General features: G+C 34.7%; 1 protein-coding gene across 1 annotated transcript in view; it reads left to right on the top strand.

Moving 5' to 3' along the window:
- Positions 1 to 26,142, top strand: part of LOC141153488 (alpha-1-antitrypsin-like protein GS55-MS) — a 368,375-nt gene that overhangs the window by 106,313 nt on the left and 235,920 nt on the right. The window lies entirely within an intron of this gene.

Genomic DNA, 26,142 nt, shown 5'->3' with positions numbered 1-26,142 from the left:
TCTACATCAGAATCTTTCAAACAGACATATGTGTGTCTGAACAATCAGGGAGACACTATTACTGTTTTTCTTTATGGAAAAAATACCAAAAGCTGGATAATACAGAGATTCGAACCGTGTAACTGCATAACCACAGTTATATTTTTCTGGCCTACACCAGAATCTTTCAAACAGATAAATTTGTGTCTGAACAATCAGGGAGACACTATTACAGTTTTTCTTTACGGAAAAAATAACAAAAGCTGGATAATACAGAGATGCGAACCGTGGAACTGCAAAACCACAGTTACATTTTTCTGACCTACACCAGAATCTTTCAAACAGATATATTTGTGTCTGAACAATCAGGGAGACACTATTACTGTTTTTCTTTATGGCAAAAAATGCCAAAAACAGGATAGTACAGAGATTTGAACCGTGTAACTACAAAACCACAGTTATATTTTTCTGGCCTACACCAGACTCTTTTAAACAGATATATTTGTGTCTGAACAATCAGGGAGACACTATTGCTATTTTTCTTAACGGAAAAAATACCAAAAGCTGCATAATACAGAGGTTTGACCCGTTGAACTTCAAAACCATAGTTATATTTTTCTGGCCTACTCCAGAATCATTCAAACAGATATATTTTTGTCTGAACAATCAGGGAGACACTATTACTGTTTTTCATTACCGAAAAATTACCAAAAGCTGGATAATACAGAGATTTGACTCGTGGAACTGCAAATCCACAGTTAAATTTTTCTGGCCTACACCAATCTCTTTAAAAACAGATATATTTGTGTCTGAACAATCAGGGAGACACTACTACTGATTTTCTTTATGGAAAAAATACCAAAAGCTGGATAATACAGAGATTTGACCCGTGGAACTGCAAAACAACAGTTATATTTTTCTGGCCTACTCCAGAATCTTTCAAACAGATATATTTGTGTCTGAACAATCAGGGAGACACTATTACTGTTTTTCTTTAGGGCAAAAAATTACAAAAGCTGGATAATACAGAGATTTGACCCGTGGAGCTGCAAAACAACAGCTTTTTTCTTCTGGCCTACTCCAAAATCTTTCAAACATATATATTTGTGTCTGAACAATCAGTTAGAGACTATTACTGTTTTTCTTTACAGAAAAAATACCAAACGCTGGATAATACAGAGATTTGACCCGAGGAACTGCAAAACCAAAGTTATAATTTTCTGGCCTACACCAGAAACTTTCAAACAGATATTTTTGTGTCTGAACAATCAGGGAGACACTTTTACTGTTTTTCTTTAGGGCAAAAAATTACAAAAGCTGGATAATACAGAGATTTGACCCGTGGAACTGCAAAACCACAGTTATATTTTTCTGGCCTACACCAGAATCTTTCAAACAAATATATTTGTGTCTGAATAATAAGGGAAACACTATTACTGTTTTTCTTAACGGAAAAATAACAAAAGCTGGATAATACAGGATTCGAACCGGGGAACTGCAAAACCACAGTTATATTTTTCGGGCCTACAACAGACTCTTTTAAACAGATATATTTGTTTCTGAACAATCAGGGAGACACTATTACTGTTTTTATTTACGGAAAAAATAACAAAAGCTGGATAATACAGAGATTTGACCCATGGAACTGCAAAACCACAGTTATATTTTTCCGGCCTACAGAAGAATCTTTCAAACAGATATATTTGTGTCTGAACAATCATGGAGACACTATTACTGTTTTCTTTATGGAAAAAATAACAAAACCTGGATAATACAGAGATTCGACCCGTGGAACTGCAAAACCACAGTTATGTTTTTCTGTTCAACATCAGAATCTTTCAAACAGACATATGTGTGTCTGAGCAATCAGGGAGACACTATTACTGTTTTTCTTTATGGAAAAAATACCAAAAACTGGATAATACAGAGATTCGAACCGTGGAACTGCATAACCACAGTTATATTTTTCTGGCCTACACCAGAATCTTTCAAACAGATATATTTGTGTTAGAACAATCAGGGAGAAACTATTATTGTTTTTCTTTACGTAAAAAATTCCAAAAGCTGGATAATACAGAGATTTGACCCGTGGAAATGCAAAACCACAGTCATATTTTTCTGGCCTACTCCAGAATCTTTCAAACAGATATATTTGTGTCTGAACATTCAGGGAGAAACTATTACTGTTTTTCTTTATGGCAAAAAATGCCAAAAACAGGATAATACAGAGAATTGACCCGTGGAACTGCAAAACCACAGTTATATTTTTCTGGCCTAAACAAGAATCTTTCAAACAGATATATTTGTGTCTGAACAATCAGGGAGACAATATTACTGATTTTCTTTACGGAGAAAATACCAAAAGCTGGATAATACAGAGATTTGACCCCTGGAACTGCAAAACCACAGTTATTTATTTCTGGCCAACACCAGAATATTTCAAACAGATATATGTGTGTCTGAACAATCAGGGAGACACTATTACTGCTTTTCTTTACGGAAAAAAATACCAAAAGCAGGATAATGCAGAGATTTGACTCGTGGAACTGCAAAACCACACTGATATTTTTTTGGCCCACACCAGATCTTTCAAACAGATATATTTGTGTCTGAACAATCAGGGAGACACTATTACTGTTTTTCTTTTCGAAAAAAATACCAAAAGCAGGATAATATAGAGATTTGACCCGTGTAACTGCAAAACCACAATTATATTTTTCTTGCCTGCACCAGACTCTTTTAAACAGATATATTTGTATATGAACAATCAGGCAGACACTATTACTGTTTTTCTTTACGGAAAAAATACCGAAAGCAGGATAATACAGGGATTTGACTGGTGGAACTGCAAAACCACAGTTATATTTTTCTTGCCTACACCAGAATCTTTCAAAGAGATATGTTTGTGTCTGAACAATCAGTTAGACACTATTACTGTTTATCTTTACAGAAAAAATACCAAAAGCTGGATAATACAGAGATTTGACCCGCGGAACTGCAAAACCACAATTATATTTTTCTGGCCTACGCCAGAATCTTTCAAACAGATATATTTGTGTCTGAACAATCAGGGACACAATATTATTGTTTTTCTTTACTGAAAAAAATACCAAGAGCTGGATAATACAGAGATTTGACCCGTGGAACTGCAAAACCACAGTTATTTTTTTCTGGCGAACACCAGAATGTTTCAAACAGATATATGTGTGTCTGAACAATCAGGGAGACACTATTACTGTTTTTCTTTACGTCAAAAAATGACAAAAGCTGGATAATACAGAGATTTGACCCGTGGAACTGCAAAACCACCCTTATATTTTTCTGTCCTATACCAGAAACTTTCAAACATATATATTTGTGTCTGAACAATCAGGGACACAATATTATTGTTTTTCTTTAATGAAAAAAATACCAAAAGCTGGATAATACAGAGATTTGACCCGTGGAACTGCAAAACCACAGTTATTTTTTTCTGCCCAACACCAGAATGTTTCAAACAGATATATGTGTGTCTGAACAATCAGGGAGACACTATTACTGTTTTTCTTTATGGAAAATAATACCAAAAGCAGGATAATACAGAGATTTGACTAGTGGAACTGCAAAACCACAGTGATACTTTTTTGGCCTACACCAGAATCTTTCAAACAGACATATTTGTGTCTGAACAATCAGGGAGACACTATTACTGTTTTTCTTTATGGCAAAAAATGACAAAAACAGGATAATACAGAGATTTGACCCATGGAACTGCAAAACCACAGTTATATTTTTCTGGCCTACACAAGAATCTTTCAAACAGATATATTTGTGTCTGAACAATCAGGGAGACAATATTACTGTTTTTCTTTACGGAAAAAATACCAAAAGCTGGATAATACAGAGATTTGACCCCTTGAACGGCAAAACCACAGTTATTTATTTCTGGCCAACACCAGAATATTTCAAACAGATATATGTGTGTCTGAACAATCAGGGAGACACTATTACTGTTTTTCTTTACGGAAAAAAATACCAAAAGCAGGATAATACAGAGATTTGACTCGTGGAACTGCAAAACCACAGTGATATTTTTTTGGCCTACACCAGATCTTTCAAACAGATATATTTGTGTCTGAACAATCAGGGAGACACTATTACTGTTTTTCTTTTCGGAAAAAATACCAAAAGCAGGATAATATAGAGATTTGACCCGTGTAACTGCAAAACCACAATTATATTTTTCTTGCCTGCACCAGACTCTTTTAAACAGATATATTTGTGTCTGAACAATCAGGGAGACACTATTACTGTTTTTCTTTACGGAAAAAATACCAAAAAGCAGGATAATACAGGGATTTGACTGGTGGAATTGCAAAACAACAGTTATATTTTTTTGGCCTACACCAGAATCTTTCAAACAGATATATTTGTGTTTGAATAATCAGTTAGACACTATTACTGTTTTTCTTTACAGAAAAAATACCAAAAGCTGGATAATACAGAGATTTGACCCGTGGAACTGCAAGACCACAGTTATATAATCCACAGTTACATTTTTCTGGCCTACACCAGAATCTTTCAAACAGATATATTTGTGTCTGAACAATCAGGGAGACACTATTACTGTTTTTCTTTAAGGCAAAAAATGCCAAAAACAGGATAGTACAGAGATTTGAACCGTGTAACTACAAAACCACAGTTATATTTTTCTGGCCTACCCCAGACTCTTTTAAACAGATATATTTGTGTCTGAACAATCAGGGAGACACTATTGCTGTTTTTCTTTACGGAAAAAATACCAAAAGCTGCATAATACAGAGGTTTGACCCGTGGAACTGCAAAACCATAGTTATATTTTTCTGGCCTACTCCAGAATCTTTCAAACAGATATGTTTGTGTCTGAACAATCAGGGAGACACTATTACTGTTTTTCATTATGGAAAAATTACCAAAAGCTGGATAATACAGAGATTTGACTCGTGGAACTGCAAATCCACAGTTAAATTTTTCTGGCCTACACCAATCTCTTTTAAACAGATATATATGTGTCTGAACAATCAGGGAGACACTACTACTGATTTTCTTTACGGAAAAAATACCAAAAGCTGGATAATACAGAGATTTGACCCGTGGAACTGCAAAACAACAGCTTTTTTCTTCTGGCCTACACCAAAATCTTTCAAACATATATATTTGTGTCTGAACAATCAGTTAGAGACTATTACTGTTTTTCTTTACAGAAAAAATACCAAACGCTGGATAATACAGAGATTTGACCCGAGGAATTGCAAAACCAAAGTTATATTTTTCTGGCCTACACCAGAATCTTTCAAACAGATATTTTTGTGTCTGAACAATCATGGAGACACTATTACTGTTTTCTTTATGGAAAAAATAACAAAACCTGGATAATACAGAGATTCGACCCGTCGAACTACAAAACCACAGTTATGTTTTTCTGTTCTACATCAGAATCTTTCAAACAGACATATGTGTGTCTGAACAATCAGGGAGACACTATTACTGTTTTTCTTTATGGAAAAAATAACAAAAGCTGGATAATACAGAGATTCGAACTGTGGAAATGCAAAACCACAGTCGTATTTTTCTGGCCTACTCCAGAATCTTTCAAACAGATATATTTGTGTCTGAACAATCAGGGAGAAACTATTACTGTTTTTCTTTACGTCAAAAAATGGCAAAAGCTGGATAATACAGAGATTTGACCCGTGGAACTGCAAAACCACACATATTTATATGGCCTACAACAGAATCTTTCAAACAGATATATTTGTGTCTGAACAATCAGGGAGACACTATTACTGTTTTTCTTTATGGCAAAAAGTGCCAAAAACAGGATAATACAGAGATTTGACCCGTGGAACTGCAAAACCACAGTTATATTTTTCTGGCCTACACAAGAATTTTTCAAACAGATATATTTGTGTCTGAACAATCCGGGAGACAATATTACTGTTTTTCTTTACGGAAAAAATACCAAAAGCTGGATAATACAGAGATTTGACCCCTGGAACTGCAAAACCACAGTTATTTATTTCTGGCCAACACCAGAATATTTCAAACAGATATATGTGTGTCTGAACAATCAGGGAGACACTATTACTGCTTTTCTTTACGGAAAAAAATACCAAAAGCAGGATAATACAGAGATTTGACTCGTGGAACTGCAAAACCACACTGATATTTTTTTGGCCTACACCAGATCTTTCAAACAGATATATTTGTGTCTGAACAATCAGGGAGACACTATTACTGTTTTTCTTTTCGAAAAAAATACCAAATGCAGGATAATATAGAGATTTGACCCGTGTAACTGCAAAACCACAATTATATTTTTCTTGCCTGCACCAGACTCTTTTAAACAGATATATTTGTGTCTGAACAATCAGGGAGACACTATTACTGTTTTTCTTTACGGAAAAAATACCAAAAGCAGGATAATACAGGGATTTGACTGGTGGAACTGCAAAACCACAGTTATATTTTTTTTGCCTACACCAGAATCTTTCAAAGAGATATGTTTGTGTCTGAACAATCAGTTAGACACTATTACTGTTTTTCTTTACAGAAAAAATACCAAAAGCTGGATAATACAGAGATTTGACCCGTGGAACTGCAAAACCGCAGTTATATTTTTCTGGCCTACTCCAGAATCTTTCAAACAGATATATTTGTGTCTGAACAATCAGGGAGAAACTATTACTGTTTTTCTTTACGTTAAAAAATGACAAAAGCTGGATAATACAGAGATTTGACCCGTGGAACTGCAAAACCACCCTTATATTTTTCTGGCCTACACCAGAATCTTTCAAACAGATATATTTGTGTCTGAACAATCAGGGACACAATATTATTGTTTTTCTTTACTGATAAAAATACCAAAAGCTGGATAATACAGAGATTTGACCCGTGGAACTGCAAAACCACAGTTATTTTTTTCTGCCCAACACCAGAATGTTTCAAACAGATATATGTGTGTCTGAACAATCAGGGAGACACTATTACTGTTTTTCTTTACGGAAAAAAATACCAAAAGCAGGATAATACAGAGATTTGACTCGTGGAACTGCAAAACCACAGTGATATTTTTTTGGCCTACACCAGAATCTTTCAAACAGATATATTTGTAACTGAACAATCAGGGAGACACTATTACTGTTTTTCTTTATGGCAAAAAATGCCAAAAACAGGATACTACAGAGATTTGACCCTTGGAACTGCAAAACCACAGTTATATTTTTCTGGCCTACACAAGAATCTTTCAAACAGATATATTTGTGTCTGAACAATCAGGGAGACAATATTACTGTTTTTCTTTACGGAAAAAATACCAAAAGCTGGATAATACAGAGATTTGACCACTGGAACTGCAAAACCACAGTTATTTATTTCTGGCCAACACCAGAATCTTTCAAACAAATATATTTGTGTCTGAATTATCAGGGAAACACTATTACTGTTTTTCTTAACGGAAAAATAACAAAAGCTGGATAATACAGGATTCGAACCGGGGTACTGCAAAACCACAGTTATATTTTTCGGGCCTACAACAGACTCTTTTAAACAGATATATTTGTCTCTGAACAATCAGGGAGACACTATTACTGTTTTTCTTTACGGAAAAAATACCAAAAGCTGGATAATACAGAGATTTGACCCGTGGAACTGCAAAACCACAGTTATATTTTTCTGGCATACTCCAGAATCTTTCAAACTGATATATTTGTGTCTGAACAATCAGGGAGACACTATTACTGTTGTTCTTTATTGCAAAAGCTGACAAAAGCTGGATAATACAGAGATTTGACCCGTGGAATTGCAAAACCACAGTTATATTTTTCGGGCCTACAACAGACTCTTTTAAACAGATATATTTGTGTCTGAACAATCAGGGAGACACTATTACTGATTTTATTTATGGAAAAAATAACAAAAGCTGGATGATACAGAGATTTGACCCATGGAACTGCAAAACCACAGTTATATTTTTCTGGCCTACAGAAGAATCTTTCAAACAGATTTATTTGTGTCTGAACAATCATGGAGACACTATTACTGTTTTCTTTATGGAAAAAATAACAAAACCTGGATAATACAGAGATTCGACCCGTGGAACTGCAAAACCACAGTTATATTTTTCTGGCCTTCACCAGAATCTTTCAAACAGATATATTTGGGTCTGAACAATCAGGGAGACACTATTACTGTTTTTATTTACGGTAAAAATACCAAAAGCTTAATAATACAGAGATTTGACTAGTGGAACTGCAAAACCACAGTTATATTTTTCTGTTCTACATCAGAATCTTTCAAACAGACATATGTGTGTCTGAGCAATCAGGGAGACACTATTACTGTTTTTCTTTATGGAAAAAATACCAAAAGCTGGATAATACAGAGATTCGAACTGTGTAACTGCATAACCACAGTTATATTTTTCTGGCCTACACCAGAATCTTTGAAACAGATAAATTTGTGTCTGAACAATCAGGGAGACACTATTACAGTTTTTCTTTGCGGAAAAAATAACAAAAGCTGGATAATACAGAGATGCGAACCGTGGAACTGCAAAACCACAGTTACATTTTTCTGGCCTACACCAGAATCTTTCAAACAGATATATTTGTGTCTGAACAATCAGGGAGACACTATTACTGTTTTTCTTTATGGCAAAAAATGACAAAAACAGGATAGTACAGAGATTTGAACCGTGTAACTACAAAACCACAGTTATATTTTTCTGGCCTACACCAGACTCTTTTAAACAGATATATTTGTGTCTGAACAATCAGGGAGACACTATTGCTATTTTTCTTAACGGAAAAAATACCAAAAGCTGCATAATACAGAGGTTTGACCCGTGGAACTGCAAAACCATAGTTATATTTTTCTGGCCTACTCCAGAATCTTTCAAACAGATATATTTTTGTCTGAACAATCAGGGAGACACTATTACTGTTTTTCATTACGGAAAAATTACCAAAAGCTGGATAATACAGAGATTTGACTCGTGGAACTGCAAATCCACAGTTAAATATTTCTGGCCTACACCAATCTCTTTTAAACAGATATATTTGTGTCTGAACAATCAGGGAGACACTACTACTGATTTTCTTTATGGAAAAAATACCAAAAGCTGGATAATACAGAGATTTGACCCGTGGAACTGCAAAACAACAGTTATATTTTTCTGGCCTACTCCAGAATCTTTCAAACAGATATATTTGTGTCTGAACAATCTGGGAGACACTATTACTGTTTTTCTTTACGGCAAAAAATGCCAAAAACAGGATAATACAGAGATTTGACCCGTGGAACTGCAAAACAACAGCTTTTTTCTTCTGGCCTACACCAAAATCTTTCAAACATATATATTTGTGTCTGAACAATCAGTTAGAGACTATTACTGTTTTTCTTTACAGAAAAAATACCAAACGCTGGATAATACAGAGATTTGACCCGAGGAACTGCAAAACCAAAGTTATATTTTTCTGGCCTACACCAGAATCTTTCAAACAGATATATTTGTGTCTGAACAATCAGGGAGACAATATTACGGTTTTTCTTTACGGAAAAAATACCAAAAGCTGGATAATACAGGGATTTGACTCCTGGAACTGCAAAACCACAGTTATTTATTTCTGGCCAACACCAGAATCTTTCAAACAAATATATTTGTGTCTGAATAATCAGGGAAACACTATTACTGTTTTTCTTAACGGAAAAATAACAAAAGCTGGATAATACAGGATTCGAACCGGGGTACTGCAAAACCACAGTTATATTTTTCGGGCCTACAACAGACTCTTTTAAACAGATATATTTGTCTCTGAACAATCAGGGAGACACTATTACCGTTTTTCTTTACGGAAAAAATACCAAAAGCTGGATAATACAGAGATTTGACCCGTGGAACTGCAAAACCACAGTTATATTTTTCGGGCCTACAACAGACTCTTTTAAACAGATATATTTGTGTCTGAACAATCAGGGAGACAATATTACTGATTTTCTTTATGGAAAAAATAACAAAACCTGGATAATACAGAGATTCGACCCGTGGAACTGCAAAACCACAGTTATATTTTTCTGGCCTTCACCAGAATCTTTCAAACAGATATATTTGGGTCTGAACAATCAGGGAGACACTATTACTGTTTTTATTTACGGTAAAAATACCAAAGCTTAATAATACAGAGATTTGACTAGTGGAACTGCAAAACCACAGTTATATTTTTCTGTTCTACATCAGAATCTTTCAAACAGACATATGTGTGTCTGAACAATCAGGGAGACACTATTACTGTTTTTCTTTATGGAAAAAATACCAAAAGCTGGATAATACGGAGATTCGAACCGTGTAACTGCATAACCACAGTTATATTTTTCTGGCCTACACCAGAATCTTTCAAACAGATAAATTTGTGTCTGAACAATCAGGGAGACACTATTACAGTTTTTCTTTACGGAAAAAATAACAAAAGCTGGATAATACAGAGATGCGAACCGTGGAACTGCAAAACCACAGTTACATTTTTTCTGGCCTACACCAGAATCTTTCAAACAGATATATTTGTGTCTGAACAATCAGGGAGACACTATTGCTATTTTTCTTAACGGAAAAAATACCAAAAGCTGCATAATACAGAAGTTTGACCCGTGGAACTGCAAAACCATAGTTATATTTTTCTGGCCTACTCCAGAATCTTTCAAACAGATATATTTTTGTCTGAACAATCAGGGAGACACTATTACTGTTTTTCATTACGGAAAAATTACCAAAAGCTGGATAATACAGAGATTTGACTCGTGGAACTGCAAATCCACAGTTAAATTTTTCTGGCCTACACCAATCTCTTTTAAACAGATATATTTGTGTCTGAACAATCAGGGAGACACTACTACTGATTTTCTTTATGGAAAAAATACCAAAAGCTGGATAATACAGAGATTTGACCCGTGGAACTGCAAAACAACAGTTATATTTTTCTGGCCTACTCCAGAATCTTTCAAACAGATATATTTGTGTCTGAACAATCAGGGAGACACTATTACTGTTTTTCTTTAGGGCAAAAAATTACAAAAGCTGGATAATACAGAGATTTGACCCGTGGAACTGCAAAACAACAGCTTTTTTCTTCTGGCCTACTCCAAAATCTTTCAAACATATATATTTGTGTCTGAACAATCAGTTAGAGACTATTACTGTTTTTCTTTACAGAAAAAATACCAAACGCTGGATAATACAGAGATTTGACCCGAGGAACTGCAAAACCAAAGTTATAATTTTCTGGCCTACACCAGAATCTTTCAAACAGATATTTTTGTGTCTGAACAATCAGGGAGACACTTTTACTGTTTTTCTTTAGGGCAAAAAATTACAAAAGCTGGATAATACAGAGATTTGACCCGTGGAACTGCAAAACCACAGTTATATTTTTCTGGCCTACACCAGAATCTTTCAAACAAATATATTTGTGTCTGAATAATAAGGGAAACACTATTACTGTTTTTCTTAACGGAAAAATAACAAAAGCTGGATAATACAGGATTCGAACCGGGGAACTGCAAAACCACAGTTATATTTTTCGGGCCTACAACAGACTCTTTTAAACAGATATATTTGTTTCTGAACAATCAGGGAGACACTATTACTGTTTTTATTTACGGAAAAAATAACAAAAGCTGGATAATACAGAGATTTGACCCATGGAACTGCAAAACCACAGTTATATTTTTCCGGCCTACAGAAGAATCTTTCAAACAGATATATTTCTGTCTGAACAATCATGGAGACACTATTACTGTTTTCTTTATGGAAAAAATAACAAAACCTGGATAATACAGAGATTCGACCCGTGGAACTGCAAAACCACAGTTATGTTTTTCTGTTCAACATCAGAATCTTTCAAACAGACATATGTGTGTCTGAACAATCAGGGAGACACTATTACTGTTTTTCTTTATGGAAAAAATACCAAAAACTGGATAATACAGAGATTCGAACCGTGGAACTGCATAACCACAATTATATTTTTCTGGCCTACACCAGAATCTTTCAAACAGATATATTTGTTTTAGAACAATCAGGGAGAAACTATTATTGTTTTTCTTTACGTAAAAAATTCCAAAAGCTGGATAATACAGAGATTTGACCGGTGGAAATGCAAAACCACAGTCATATTTTTCTGGCCTACTCCAGAATCTTTCAAACAGATATATTTGTGTCTGAACATTCAGGGAGAAACTATTACTGTTTTTCATTATGGCAAAAAATGCCAAAAACAGGATAATACAGAGATTTGACCCGTGGAACTGCAAAACCACAGTTATATTTTTCTGGCCTAAACAAGAATCTTTCAAACAGATATATTTGTGTCTGAACAATCAGGGAGACAATATTACTGATTTTCTTTACGGAAAAAATACCAAAAGCTGGATAATACAGAGATTTGACCCCTGGAACTGCAAAACCACAGTTATTTATTTATGGCCAACACCAGAATATTTCAAACAGATATATGTGTGTCTGAACAATCAGGGAGACACTATTACTGCTTTTCTTTACGGAAAAAAATACCAAAAGCAGGATAATACAGAGATTTGACTCGTGGAACTGCAAAACCACACTGATATTTTTTTGGCCCACACCAGATCTTTCAAACAGATATATTTGTGTCTGAACAATCAGGGAGACACTATTACCGTTTTTCTTTTCGAAAAAAATACCAAAAGCAGGATAATATAGAGATTTGACCCGTGTAACTGCAAAACCACAATTATATTTTTCTTGCCTGCACCAGACTCTTTTAAACAGATATATTTGTATCTGAACAATCAGGCAGACACTATTACTGTTTTTCTTTACGGAAAAAATACCAAAAGCAGGATAATACAGGGATTTGACTGGTGGAACTGCAAAACCACAGTTATATTTTTCTTGCCTACACCAGAATCTTTCAAAGAGATATGTTTGTGTCTGAACAATCAGTTAGACACTATTACTGTTTATCTTTACAGAAAAAATACCAAAAGCTGGATAATACAGAGATTTGACCCGCGGAACTGCAAAACCACAATTATATTTTTCTGACCTACGCCAGAATCTTTCAAACAGATATATTTGTGTCTGAACAATCAGGGACACAATATTATTGTTTTTCTTTACTGAAAAAAATACCAAGAGCTGGATAATACAGAGATTTGACCCGTGGAACTGCAAAACCACAGTTATTTTTTTCTGGCCAACACCAGAATGTTTCAAACAGATATATGTGTGTCTGAACAATCAGGGAGACACTATTACTGTTTTTCTTTACGTCAAAAAATGACAAAAGCTGGATAATACAGAGATTTGACCCGTGGAACTGCAAAACCACCCTTATATTTTTCTGTCCTATACCAGAAACTTTCAAACATATATATTTGTGTCTGAACAATCAGGGACACAATATTATTGTTTTTCTTTACTGAAAAAAATACCAAAAGCTGGATAATACAGAGATTTGACCCGTGGAACTGCAAAACCACAGTTATTTTTTTCTGCCCAACACCAGAATGTTTCAAACAGATATATTTGTGTCTGAACAATCAGGGAGACACTATTACTGTTTTTCTTTATGGAAAATAATACCAAAAGCAGGATAATACAGAGATTTGACTAGTGGAACTGCAAAACCACAGTGATATTTTTTTGGCCTACACCAGAATCTTTCAAACAGACATATTTGTGTCTGAACAATCAGGGAGACACTATTACTGTTTTTCTTTATGGCAAAAAATGACAAAAACAGGATAATACAGAGATTTGACCCATGGAACTGCAAAACCACAGTTATATTTTTCTGGCCTACACAAGAATCTTTCAAACAGATATATTTGTGTCTGAACAATCAGGGAGACAATATTACTGTTTTTCTTTACGGAAAAAATACCAAAAGCTGGATAATACAGAGATTTGACCCCTTGAACTGCAAAACCACAGTTATTTATTTCTGGCCAACACCAGAATATTTCAAACAGATATATGTGTGTCTGAACAATCAGGGAGACACTATTACTGTTTTTCTTTACGGAAAAAAATACCAAAAGCAGGATAATACAGAGATTTGACTCGTGGAACTGCAAAACCACAGTGATATTTTTTTGGCCTACACCAGATCTTTCAAACAGATATATTTGTGTCTGAACAATCAGGGAGACACTATTACTGTTTTTCTTTTCGGAAAAAATACCAAAAGCAGGATAATATAGAGATTTGACCCGTGTAACTGCAAAACCACAATTATATTTTTCTTGCCTGCACCAGACTCTTTTAAACAGATATATTTGTGTCTGAACAATCAGGGAGACACTATTACTGTTTTTCTCTACGGAAAAAATACCAAAAAGCAGGATAATACAGGGATTTGACTGGTGGAACTGCAAAACCACAGTTATATTTTTTTGGCCTACACCAGAATCTTTCAAACAGATATATTTGTGTTTGAACAATCAGTTAGACACTATTACTGTTTTTCTTTACAGAAAAAATACCAAAAGCTGGATAATACAGAGATTTGACCCGTGGAACTGCAAGACCACAGTTATATAATCCACAGTTATATTTCTCTGGCCTACACCAGAATCTTTCAAACAGATATATGTGTGTCTGAACAATCAGGGAGGCACTATTATTGTTTTTCTTTAGGGAAAAAAATTACAAAAGCTGGATAACACAGAGATTTGACCCGTGGAACTGTAAAACCACAGTTATATTTTTCCGGCCTACAGAAGAATCTTTCAAACAGATATATTTGTGTCTGAACAATCATGGAGACACTATTACTGTTTTCTTTATGGAAAAAATAACAAAACCTGGATAATACAGAGATTCGACCCGTGGAACTGCAAAACCACAGTTATGTTTTTCTGTTCAACATCAGAATCTTTCAAACAGACATATGTGTGTCTGAACAATCAGGGAGACACTATTACTGTTTTTCTTTATGGAAAAAATACCAAAAGCTGGATAATACAGACATTCGAACCGTGGAACTGCATAACCACAGTTATATTTTTCTGGCCTACACCAGAATCTTTCAAACAGATATATTTGTGTTAGAACAATCAGGGAGAAACTATTAGTGTTTTTCTTTACGTAAAAAATTCCAAAAGCTGGATAATACAGAGATTTGACCCGTGGAAATGCAAAACCACAGTCATATTTTTCTGGCCTACTCCAGAATCTTTCAAACAGATATATTTGTGTCTGAACAATCAGGGAGAAACTATTACAGTTTTTCTTTACGTCAAAAAATGGCAAAAGCTGGATAATACAGAGATTTGACCCGTGGAACTGCAAAACCACACTTATATTTTTATGGCCTACACCAGAATCTTTCAAACAGATATATTTGTGTCTGAACAATCAGGGAGACACTATTACTGTTTTTCTTTATGGCAAAAAATGACAAAAACAGGATAATACAGAGATTTGACCCGTGGAACTGCAAAACCACAGTTATATTTTTCTGGCCTACACAAGAATCTTTCAAACAGATATATTTGTGTCTGAACAATCAGGGAGACAATATTATTGTTTTTCTTTACGGAAAAAATACCAAAAGCTGGATAATACAGAGATTTGACCCCTGGAACTGCAAAACCACAGTTATTTATTTCTGGCCAACACCAGAATATTTCAAACAGATATATGTGTGTCTGAACAATCAGGGAGACACTATTACTGCTTTTCTTTACGGAAAAAAATACAAAAAGCAGGATAATACAGAGATTTGACTCGTGGAACTGCAAAACCACAGTGATATTTTTTTGGCCTACACCAGATCTTTCAAACAGATATATTTGTGTCTGAACAATCAGGGAGACACTATTACTGTTTTTCTTTTCGAAAAAAATACCAAAAGCAGGATAATATAGAGATTTGACCCATGTAACTGCAAAACCACAATTATATTTTTCTTGCCTGCACCAGACTCTTTTAAACAGATATATTTGTGTCTGAACAATCAGGCAGACACTATTACTGTTTTTCTTTACGGAAAAAATACCAAAAGCAGGGTAATACAGGGATATGACTGGTGGAACTGCAAAACCACAGTTATATTTTTTTTGCCTACACCAGAATCTTTCAAAGAGATATGTTTGTGTCTGAACAATCAGTTAGACACTATTACTGTTTATCTTTACAGAAAAAATACCAAAAGCTGGATAATACAGAGATTTGACCCGTGGAACTGCAAAACCACAGTTATATTTTTCTGGCCTACTCCAGAATGTTTCAAACAGATATATTTGTGTCTGAACAATCAGGGACACAATATTATTGTTTTTCTTTACTGAAAAAATACCAAAACCTGGATAATACAGAGATTTGAACCGTGGAACTGCAAAACCACAGTTATTTTTTTCTGGCCAACACCAGAATGTTTCAAACAGATATATGTGTGTCTGAACAATCAGGGAGACACTATTACTGTTTTTCTTTACGTCAAAAAATGACAAAAGCTGGATAATACAGAGATTTGACCCGTGGAACTGCAAAACCACCCTTATATTTTTCTGGCCTACACCAGAATCTTTCAAACAGATATATTTGTGTCTGAACAATCAGGGACACAATATTATTGTTTTTCTTTACTGAAAATATACCAAAAGCTGGATAATACAGAGATTTGACCCGTGGAACTGCAAAACCACAGATATTTTTTTCTGCCCAACACCAGAATGTTTCAAACAGATATATGTGTGTCTGAACAATCAGGGAGACACTATTACTGTTTTTCTTTATGGAAAATAATACCAAAAGCAGGATAATACAGAGATTTGACTAGTGGAACTGCAAAACCACAGTGATATTTTTTTGGCCTACACCAGAATCTTTCAAACAGATATATTTGTGTCTGAACAATCAGGGAGACACTATTACTGTTTTTCTTTATGGCAAAAAATGACAAAAACAGGAAAATACAGAGATTTGACCCGTGGAACTGCAAAACCACAGTTATATTTTTCTGGCCTACACAAGAATCTTTCAAACAGATATATTTGTGTCTGAACAATCAGGGAGACACTATTACTGTTTTTCTTTACGGAAAAAATACCAAAAGCAGGATAATACAGGGATTTGACTGGTGGAACTGCAAAACCACAGTGATATTTTTTTGGCCTACACCAGATCTTTCAAACAGATATATTTGTGTCTGAACAATCAGGGAGACACTATTACTGTTTTTCTTTTCGGAAAAAATACCAAAAGCAGGATAATATAGAGATTTGACCCGTGTAACTGCAAAACCACAATTATATTTTTCTTGCCTGCAACAGATTCTTTTAAACAGATATATTTGTGTCTGAACAATCAGGGAGACACTATTACTGTTTTTCTTTACGGAAAAAATACCAAAAGCAGGATAATACAGGGATTTGACTGGTGGAACTGCAAAATCACAGTTATATTTTTTTGGCCTTCACCAGAATCTTTCAAACAGATATATTTGTGTTTGAACAATCAGTTAGACACTATTACTGTTTTTCTTTACAGAAAAAATACCAAAAGCTGGATAATACAGAGATTTGACCCGTGGAACTGCAAGACCACAGTTATATAATCCACAGTTATATTTTTCTGGCCTACACCAGAATCTTTCAAACAGATATATGTGTGTCTGAACAATCAGGGAGGCACTATTATTGTTTTTCTTTAGGGAAAAAAATTACAAAAGCTGGATAATACAGATATTTGACCTGTGGAACTGCAAAACCACAGTTATGTTTTTCTGTTCAACATCAGAATCTTTCAAACAGACATATGTGTGTCTGAACAATCAGGGAGACACTATTACTGTTTATCTTTATGGAAAAAATACCAAAAGCTGGATAATACAGAGATTCGAACGGTGGAACTGCATAACCACAGTTATATTTTTCTGGCCTACACCAGAATCTTTCAAACAGATATATTTGTGTTAGAACAATCAGGGAGAAACTATTAGTGTTTTTCTTTACGTAAAAAATTCCAAAAGCTGGATAATACAGAGATTTGACCCGTGGAAATGCAAAACCACAGTCATATTTTTCTGGCCTACTCCAGAATCTTTCAAACAGATATATTTGTGTCTGAACAATCAGGGAGAAACTATTACTGTTTTTCTTTACGTCAAAAAATGGCAAAAGCTGGATAATACAGAGATTTGACCCGTGGAACTGCAAAACCACACTTATATTTTTATGGCCTACACCAGAATCTTTCAAACAGATATATTTGGGTCTGAACAATCAGGGAGACACTATTACTGTTTTTCTTTATGGCAAAAAATGCCAAAAACAGGATAATACAGAGATTTGAACCGTGGAACTGAAAAACCACAGTTATATTTTTCTGGCCTACACAAGAATCTTTCAAACAGATATAATTGTGTCTGAACAATCAGGGAGACACTATTACTGTTTTTCTTTACTTAAAAAATACCAAAATCAGGATAATACAGGGATTTGACTGGTGGAACTGCAAAACCACAGTTATATTTTTCTTGCCTACACCAGAATCTTTCAAAGAGATATGTTTGTGTCTGAACAATCAGTTAGACACTATTACTGTTTTTCTTTACAGAAAAAATACCAAAAGCTGGATAATACAGAGATTTGACCCTTGGAACTGCAAAACCACAGTTATATTTTTCTGGCCTACTCCAGAATCTTTCAAACAGATATATTTGTGTCTGAACCATCAGGGCGAGACTATTACTGTTTTTCTTTACGTCAAAAAATGACAAAAGCTGGATAATACAGAGATTTGACCCGTGGAACTGCAAAACCACCCTTATATTTTTAGGCCTACACCAGAATCTTTCAAACAGATATATTTGTGTCTGAACAATCAGGGACACAATATTATTGTTTTTCTTTACTGAAAAAAATACCAAAAGCTGGATAATAGAGAGATTTTACCCGTGGAACTGCAAAACCACAGTTATTTTTTTCTGCCCAACACCAGAATGTTTCAAACAGATATATGTGTGTCTCAACAATGAGGGAGACACTATTACTGTTTTTCTTTACGTAAAAAAATACCAAAAGCAGGATAATACAGAGATTTGACTAGTGGAACTGCAAAACCACAGTGATATTTTTTTGGCCTACACCAGAATCTTTCAAACAGATATATTTGTGTCTGAACAATCAGGGAGGCACTATTATTGTTTTTCTTTAGGGAAAAAAATTACAAAAGCTGGATAATACAGATATTTGACCCGTGGAACTGCAAAACCACAGTTATATTTTTCCGGCCTACAGAAGAATCTTTCAAACAGATATATTTGTGTCTGAACAACCATGGAGACACTATTACTGTTTTCTTTATGGAAAAAATAACAAAACCTGGATAATACAGAGATTCGACCCGTGGAACTGCAAAACCACAGTTATGTTTTTCTGTTCAACATCAGAATCTTTCAAACAGACATATGTGTGTCTGAACAATCAGGGAGACACTATTACTGTTTTTCTTTATGGAAAAAATACCAAAAGCTGGATAATACAGAGATTCGAACCGTGGAACTGCATAACCACAGTTATATTTTTCTGGCCTACACCAGAATCTTTCAAACAGATATATTTGTGTTAAAACAATCAGGGAGAAACTATTAGTGTTTTTCTTTACGTAAAAAATTCCAAAAGCTGGATAATACAGAGATTTGACCCGTGGAAATGCAAAACCACAGTCATATTTTTCTGGCCTACTCCAGAATCTTTCAAACAGATATATTTGTGTCTGAACAATCAGGGAGAAACTATTACTGTTTTTCTTTACGTCAAAAAATGGCAAAAGCTGGATAATACAGAGATTTGACCCGTGGAACTGCAAAACCACACTTATATTTTTATGGCCTACACCAGAATCTTTCAAACAGATATATTTGTGTCTGAACAATCAGGGAGACACTATTACTGTTTTTCTTTTGGCAAAAAATGCCAAAAACAGGATAATACAGAGATTTGAACCGTGGAACTGAAAAACCACAGTTATATTTTTCTGGCCTACACAAGAATCTTTCAAACAGATATAATTGTGTCTGAACAATCAGGGAGACACTATTACTGTTTTTCTTTACGGAAAAAATATCAAAAGCTGGATAATACAGAGATTTGACCCCTGGAACTGCAAAACCACAGTTATTTATTTCTGGCCAACACCAGAATATTTCAAACAGATATATGTGTGTCTGAACAATCAGGGAGACACTATTACTGCTTTTCTTTACGGAAAAAAATACCAAAGCAGGATAATACAGAGATTTGACTCGTGGAACTGCAAAACCACACTGATATTTTTTTGGCCTACACCAGATCTTTCAAACAGATATATTTGTGTCTGAACAATCAGGGAGACACTATAACTGTTTTTCTTTTTGAAAAAAATACCAAAAGCAGGATAATATAGAGATTTGACCCATGTAACTGCAAAACCACAATTATATTTTTCTTGCCTGCACCAGACTCTTTTAAACAGATATATTTGTGTCTGAACAATCAGGGAGACACTATTACTGTTTTTCTTTACGGAAAAAATACCAAAAGCAGGATAATACAGGGATTTGACTGGTGGAACTGCAAAACCACAGTTATATTTTTCTTGCCTACACCAGAATGTTTCAAAGAGATATGTTTGTGTCTGAACAATCAGTTAGACACTATTACTGTTTTTCTTTACAGAAAAAATACCAAAAGCTGGATAATACAGAGATTTGACCCGTGGAACTGCAAAACCACAGTTATATTTTTCTGGCCTACTCCAGAATCTTTCAAACAGATATATTTGTGTCTGAACAATCAGGGAGAAACTATTACTGTTTTTCTTTACGTCAAAAAATGACAAAAGCTGGATAATACAGAGATTTGACCCGTGGAACTGCAAAACCACCCTTATATTTTTCTGGCCTACACCAGAATCTTTCAAACAGATATATTTGTGTCTGAACAATCAGGGACACAATATTATTGTTTTTCTTTACTGATAAAAATACCAAAAGCTGGATAATACAGAGATTTGACCCGTGGAACTGCAAAACCACAGTTATTTTTTTCTGCCCAACACCAGAATGTTTCAAACAGATATATGTGTGTCTGAACAATCAGGAAGACACTATTACTGTTTTTCCTTATGGAAAAAAATACCAAAAGCAGGATAATACAGAGATTTGACCCCTTGAACTGCAAAACCACAGTTATTTATTTCTGGCCAACACCAGAATATTTCAAACAGATATATGTGTGTCTGAACAATCAGGGAGACACTATTACTGTTTTTCTTTACGGAAAAAAATACCAAAAGCAGGATAATACAGAGATTTGACTCGTGGAACTGCAAAACCACAGTGATATTTTTTTGGCCTACACCAGATCTTTCAAACAGATATATTTGTGTCTGAACAATCAGGGAGACACTATTACTGTTTTTCTTTTCAAAAAAAATACCAAAAGCAGGATAATATAGAGATTTGACCCGTGTAACTGCAAAACCACAATTATATTTTTCTTGCCTGCACTAGACTCTTTTAAACAGATATATTTGTGTCTGAACAATCAGGGAGACACTATTACTGTTTTTCTTTACGGAAAAAATACCAAAAGCAGGATAATACAGGGATTTGACTGGTGGAACTGCAAAACCACAGTTATATTTTTCTTGCCTACACCAGAATCTTTCAAAGAGATATGTTTGTGTCTGAACAATCAGTTAGACACTATTACTGTTTTTCTTTACAGAAAAAATACCAAAAGCTGGATAATACAGAGATTTGACCCTTGGAACTGCAAAACCACAGTTATATTTTTCTGGCCTACTCCAGAATCTTTCAAACAGATATATTTCTGTCTGAACAATCAGGGAGAAACTATTACTGTTTTTCTTTACGTCAAAAAATGACAAAAGCTGGATAATACAGAGATTTGACCCATGGAACTGCAAAACCACAAAAATATTTTTCTTGCCTGCACCAGACTCTTTTAAACAGATATATTTGTGTCTGAACAATCAGGGAGACACTATTACTGTTTTTCTTTACGGAAAAAATACCAAAAGCAGGATAATACAGGGATTTGACTGGTGGAACTGCAAAACCACAGTTATATTTTTTTGGCCTACACCAGAATCTTTCAAACAGATATATTTCTGTTTGAACAATCAGTTAGACACTATTACTGTTTTTCTTTACAGAAAAAATACCAAAAGCTGGATAATCCAGAGATTTGACCCGTGGAACTGCAAGACCACAGTTATATAATCCACAGTTATATTTTTGTGGCCTACACCAGAATCTTTCAAACAGATATATGTGTGTCTGAACAATCAGGGAGGCATTATTAATGTTTTTCTTTAGGGAAAAAAATTACAAAAGCTGGATAATACAGAGATTTGACTCATGGAACTGCGAAACCACAGTTATATTTTTCTGGCCTGCACCAGAATCTTTCCAACAGATAAATTTGTGTCTGAACAATCACAGAGACACTATTACTGTTTTTCTTCATGAAAAAAATAACAAAAGCTGGATAAAACAGGATTCGAACCGGGGAACTGCAAAACCTCAGTTATATTTTTCTGACGTACACCATACTCTTTTAAACAGATATATTTGTGTCTGAACAATCAGAGTGACACTATTGCTGTTGTTATTTTTTTGCAAAAGCTGACAAAAGCTGGATAATACAGAGATTTGACCCGTGTAACTGCAAAACCACAGTTATATTTTTCTGGCCTACACCAGAATCTTTCAAAGAGATATGTTTGTGTCTGAACAATCAGTTAGACACTATTACTGTTTTTCTTTACAGAAAAAATACCAAAAGCTGGATAATACAGAGATTTGACCCGTGGAAATGCAAAACCACAGTCATATTTTTCTGGCCTACTCCAGAATCTTTCAAACAGATATATTTGTGTCTGAACAATCAGGGAGAAACTATTACTGTTTTTCTTTACGTCAAAAAATGGCAAAAGCTGGATAATACAGAGATTTGACCCGTGGAACTGCAAAACCACACTTATATTTTTATGGCCTACACCAGAATCTTTCAAACAGATATATTTGTGTCTGAACAATCAGGGAGACACTATTACTGTTTTTCTTTATGGCAAAAAATGCCAAAAACAGTATAATACAGAGATTTGACCCATGGAACTGCAAAACCACAGTTATATTTTTCTGGCCTACACAAGAATCTTTCAAACAGATATATTTGTGTCTGAACAATCAGGGAGACAATATTACTGTTTTTCTTTACGGAAAAAATACCAAAAGCTGGATAATACAGAGATTTGACCCCTGGAACTGCAAAACCACAGTTATTTATTTCTGGCCAACACCAGAATATTTCAAACAGATATATGTGTGTCTGAACAATCAGGGAGACACTATTACTGTTTTTCTTTTCGAAAAAAATACCAAAAGCAGGATAATATAGAGATTTGACCCGTGTAACTGCAAAACCACAATTATATTTTTCATGCCTGCACCAGACTCTTTTAAACAGATATATTTGTGTCTAAACAATCAGGGAGACACTATTACTGTTTTTCTTTACTTAAAAAATACCAAAATCAGGATAATACAGGGATTTGACTGGTGGAACTGCAAAACCACAGTTATATTTTTCTTGCCTACACCAGAATCTTTCAAAGAGATATGTTTGTGTCTGAACAATCAGTTAGACACTATTACTGTTTTTCTTTACAGAAAAAATACCAAAAGCTGGATAATACAGAGATTTGACCCTTGGAACTGCAAAACCACAGTTATATTTTTCTGGCCTACTCCAGAATCTTTCAAACAGATATATTTGTGTCTGAACCATCAGGGCGAAACTATTACTGTTTTTCTTTACGTCAAAAAATGACAAAAGCTGGATAATACAGAGATTTGACCCGTGGAACTGCAAAACCACCCTTATATTTTTAGGCCTACACCAGAATCTTTCAAACAGATATATTTGTGTCTGAACAATCAGGGACACAATATTATTGTTTTTCTTTACTGAAAAAAATACCAAAAGCTGGATAATATAGAGATTTTACCCGTGGAACTGCAAAACCACAGTTATTTTTTTCTGCCCAACACCAGAATGTTTCAAACAGATATATGTGTGTCTCAACAATCAGGGAGACACTATTACTGTTTTTCTTTACGGAAAAAAATACCAAAAGCAGGATAATACAGAGATTTGACTAGTGGAACTGCAAAACCACAGTGATATTTTTTTGGCCTACACCAGAATCTTTCAAACAGATATATTTGAGTCTGAACAATCAGGGAGACACTATTACTGTTTTTCTTTATGGGAAAAAATGACAAAAACAGGATAATACAGAGATTTGACCCTTGGAACTGCAAAACCACAGTTATATTTTTCTGGCCTACACAAGAATCTTTCAAACAGATATATTTGTGTCTGAACAATCAGGGAGACAATATTACTGTTTTTCTTTACGGAAAAAATACCAAAAGCTGGATAATACAGAGATTTGACCCCTTGAACTGCAAAACCACAGTTATTTATTTCTGGCCAACACCAGAATATTTCAAACAGATATATTTGTGTCTGAACAATCAGGGAGACACTATTACTGTTGTTCTTTACGGAAAAAAATACCAAAAGCAGGATAATACAGAGATTTGACTCGTGGAACTGCAAAACCACAGTTATATTTTTTTGGCCTACACCAAATCTTTCAAAGAGATATATTTGTGTCTGAACAATCAGGGAGACACTATTACTGTTTTTCTTTTCGGAAAAAATACCAAAAGCAGGATAATATAGAGATTTGACCCGTGTAACTGCAAAACCACAATTATATTTTTCTTGCCTGCACCAGACTCTTTTAAACAGATATATTTGTGTCTGAACAATCAGGGAGACACTATTACTGTTTTTCTTTACGGAAAAAATACCAAAAGCAGGATAATACAGGGATTTGACTGGTGGAACTGCAAAACCACAGTTATATTTTTTTGGCCTACACCAGAATCTTTCAAACAGATATATTTGTGTTTGAACAATCAGTTAGACACTATTACTGTTTTTCTTTACAGAAAAAATACCAAAAGCTGGATAATACAGAGATTTGACCCGTGGAACTGCAAGACCACAGTTATATAATCCACAGTCATATTTTTCTGGCCTACACCAGAATCTTTCAAACAGATATATGTGTGTTTGAACAATCAGGGAGGCACTATTACTGTTTTTCTTTAGGGAAAAAAATTACAAAAGCTGGATAATACAGAGATTTGACTCGAGGAACTGCGAAACCACAGTTATATTTTTCTGGCCTACACCAGAATCTTTCCAACAGATAAATTTGTGTCTGAACAATCACGGAGACACTATTACTGTTTCTCTTCACGGAAAAAATAACAAAAGCTGGATAATACAGGATTCGAACCGGGGAACTGCAAAACCTCAGTTATATTTTTCTGACCTACACCATACTCTTTTAAACAGATATAATTGTGTCTGAACAATCAGGGTGACACTATTACTGTTGTTCTTTTTTTGCAAAAGCTGACAAAAGCTGGATAATACAGAGATTTGACCAGTGTAAATGCAAAACCACAGTTATATTTTTCTGGCCTACACCAGAATCTTTCAAAGAGATATGTTTGTGTCTGAACAATCAGTTAGACACTATTACTGTTTTTCTTTACAGAAAAAATACCAAAAGCTGGATAATACAGAGATTTGACCCGTGGAACTGCAAAACCACAGTTATATTTTTCTGGCCTACTTCAGAATCTTTCAAACAGATATATTTGTGTCTGAACAATCAGGGAGAAACTATTACTGTTTTTCTTTACGTCAAAAAATGACAAAAGCTGGATAATACAGAGATTTGACCCGTGTAACTGCAAAACCACAGTTATATTTTTCTGGCCTACTTCAGAATCTTTCAAACAGATATATTTGTGTCTGAGCAATCAGGGAGAAACTATTACTGTTTTTCTTTACGTCAAAAAATGACAAAAGCTGGATAATACAGAGATTTGACCCGTGGAACTGCAAAACCACCCTTATATTTTTCTGGCCTACACCAGAATCTTTCAAACAGATATATTTGTGTCTGAACAATCAGGGACACAATATTATTGTTTTTCTTTACTG

Source organism: Phyllobates terribilis, unplaced genomic scaffold (genome assembly GCF_046119375.1).
Source record: "Phyllobates terribilis strain yellow unplaced genomic scaffold, ASM4611937v1 Scaffold_7__3_contigs__length_470593459, whole genome shotgun sequence".
In the NCBI taxonomy this organism is placed as follows: Eukaryota; Metazoa; Chordata; class Amphibia; order Anura; family Dendrobatidae; genus Phyllobates; species Phyllobates terribilis.
The sequence above is the reverse complement of the archived record's forward strand: the minus strand, read 5'-3'. Positions and strand labels throughout refer to the sequence as shown.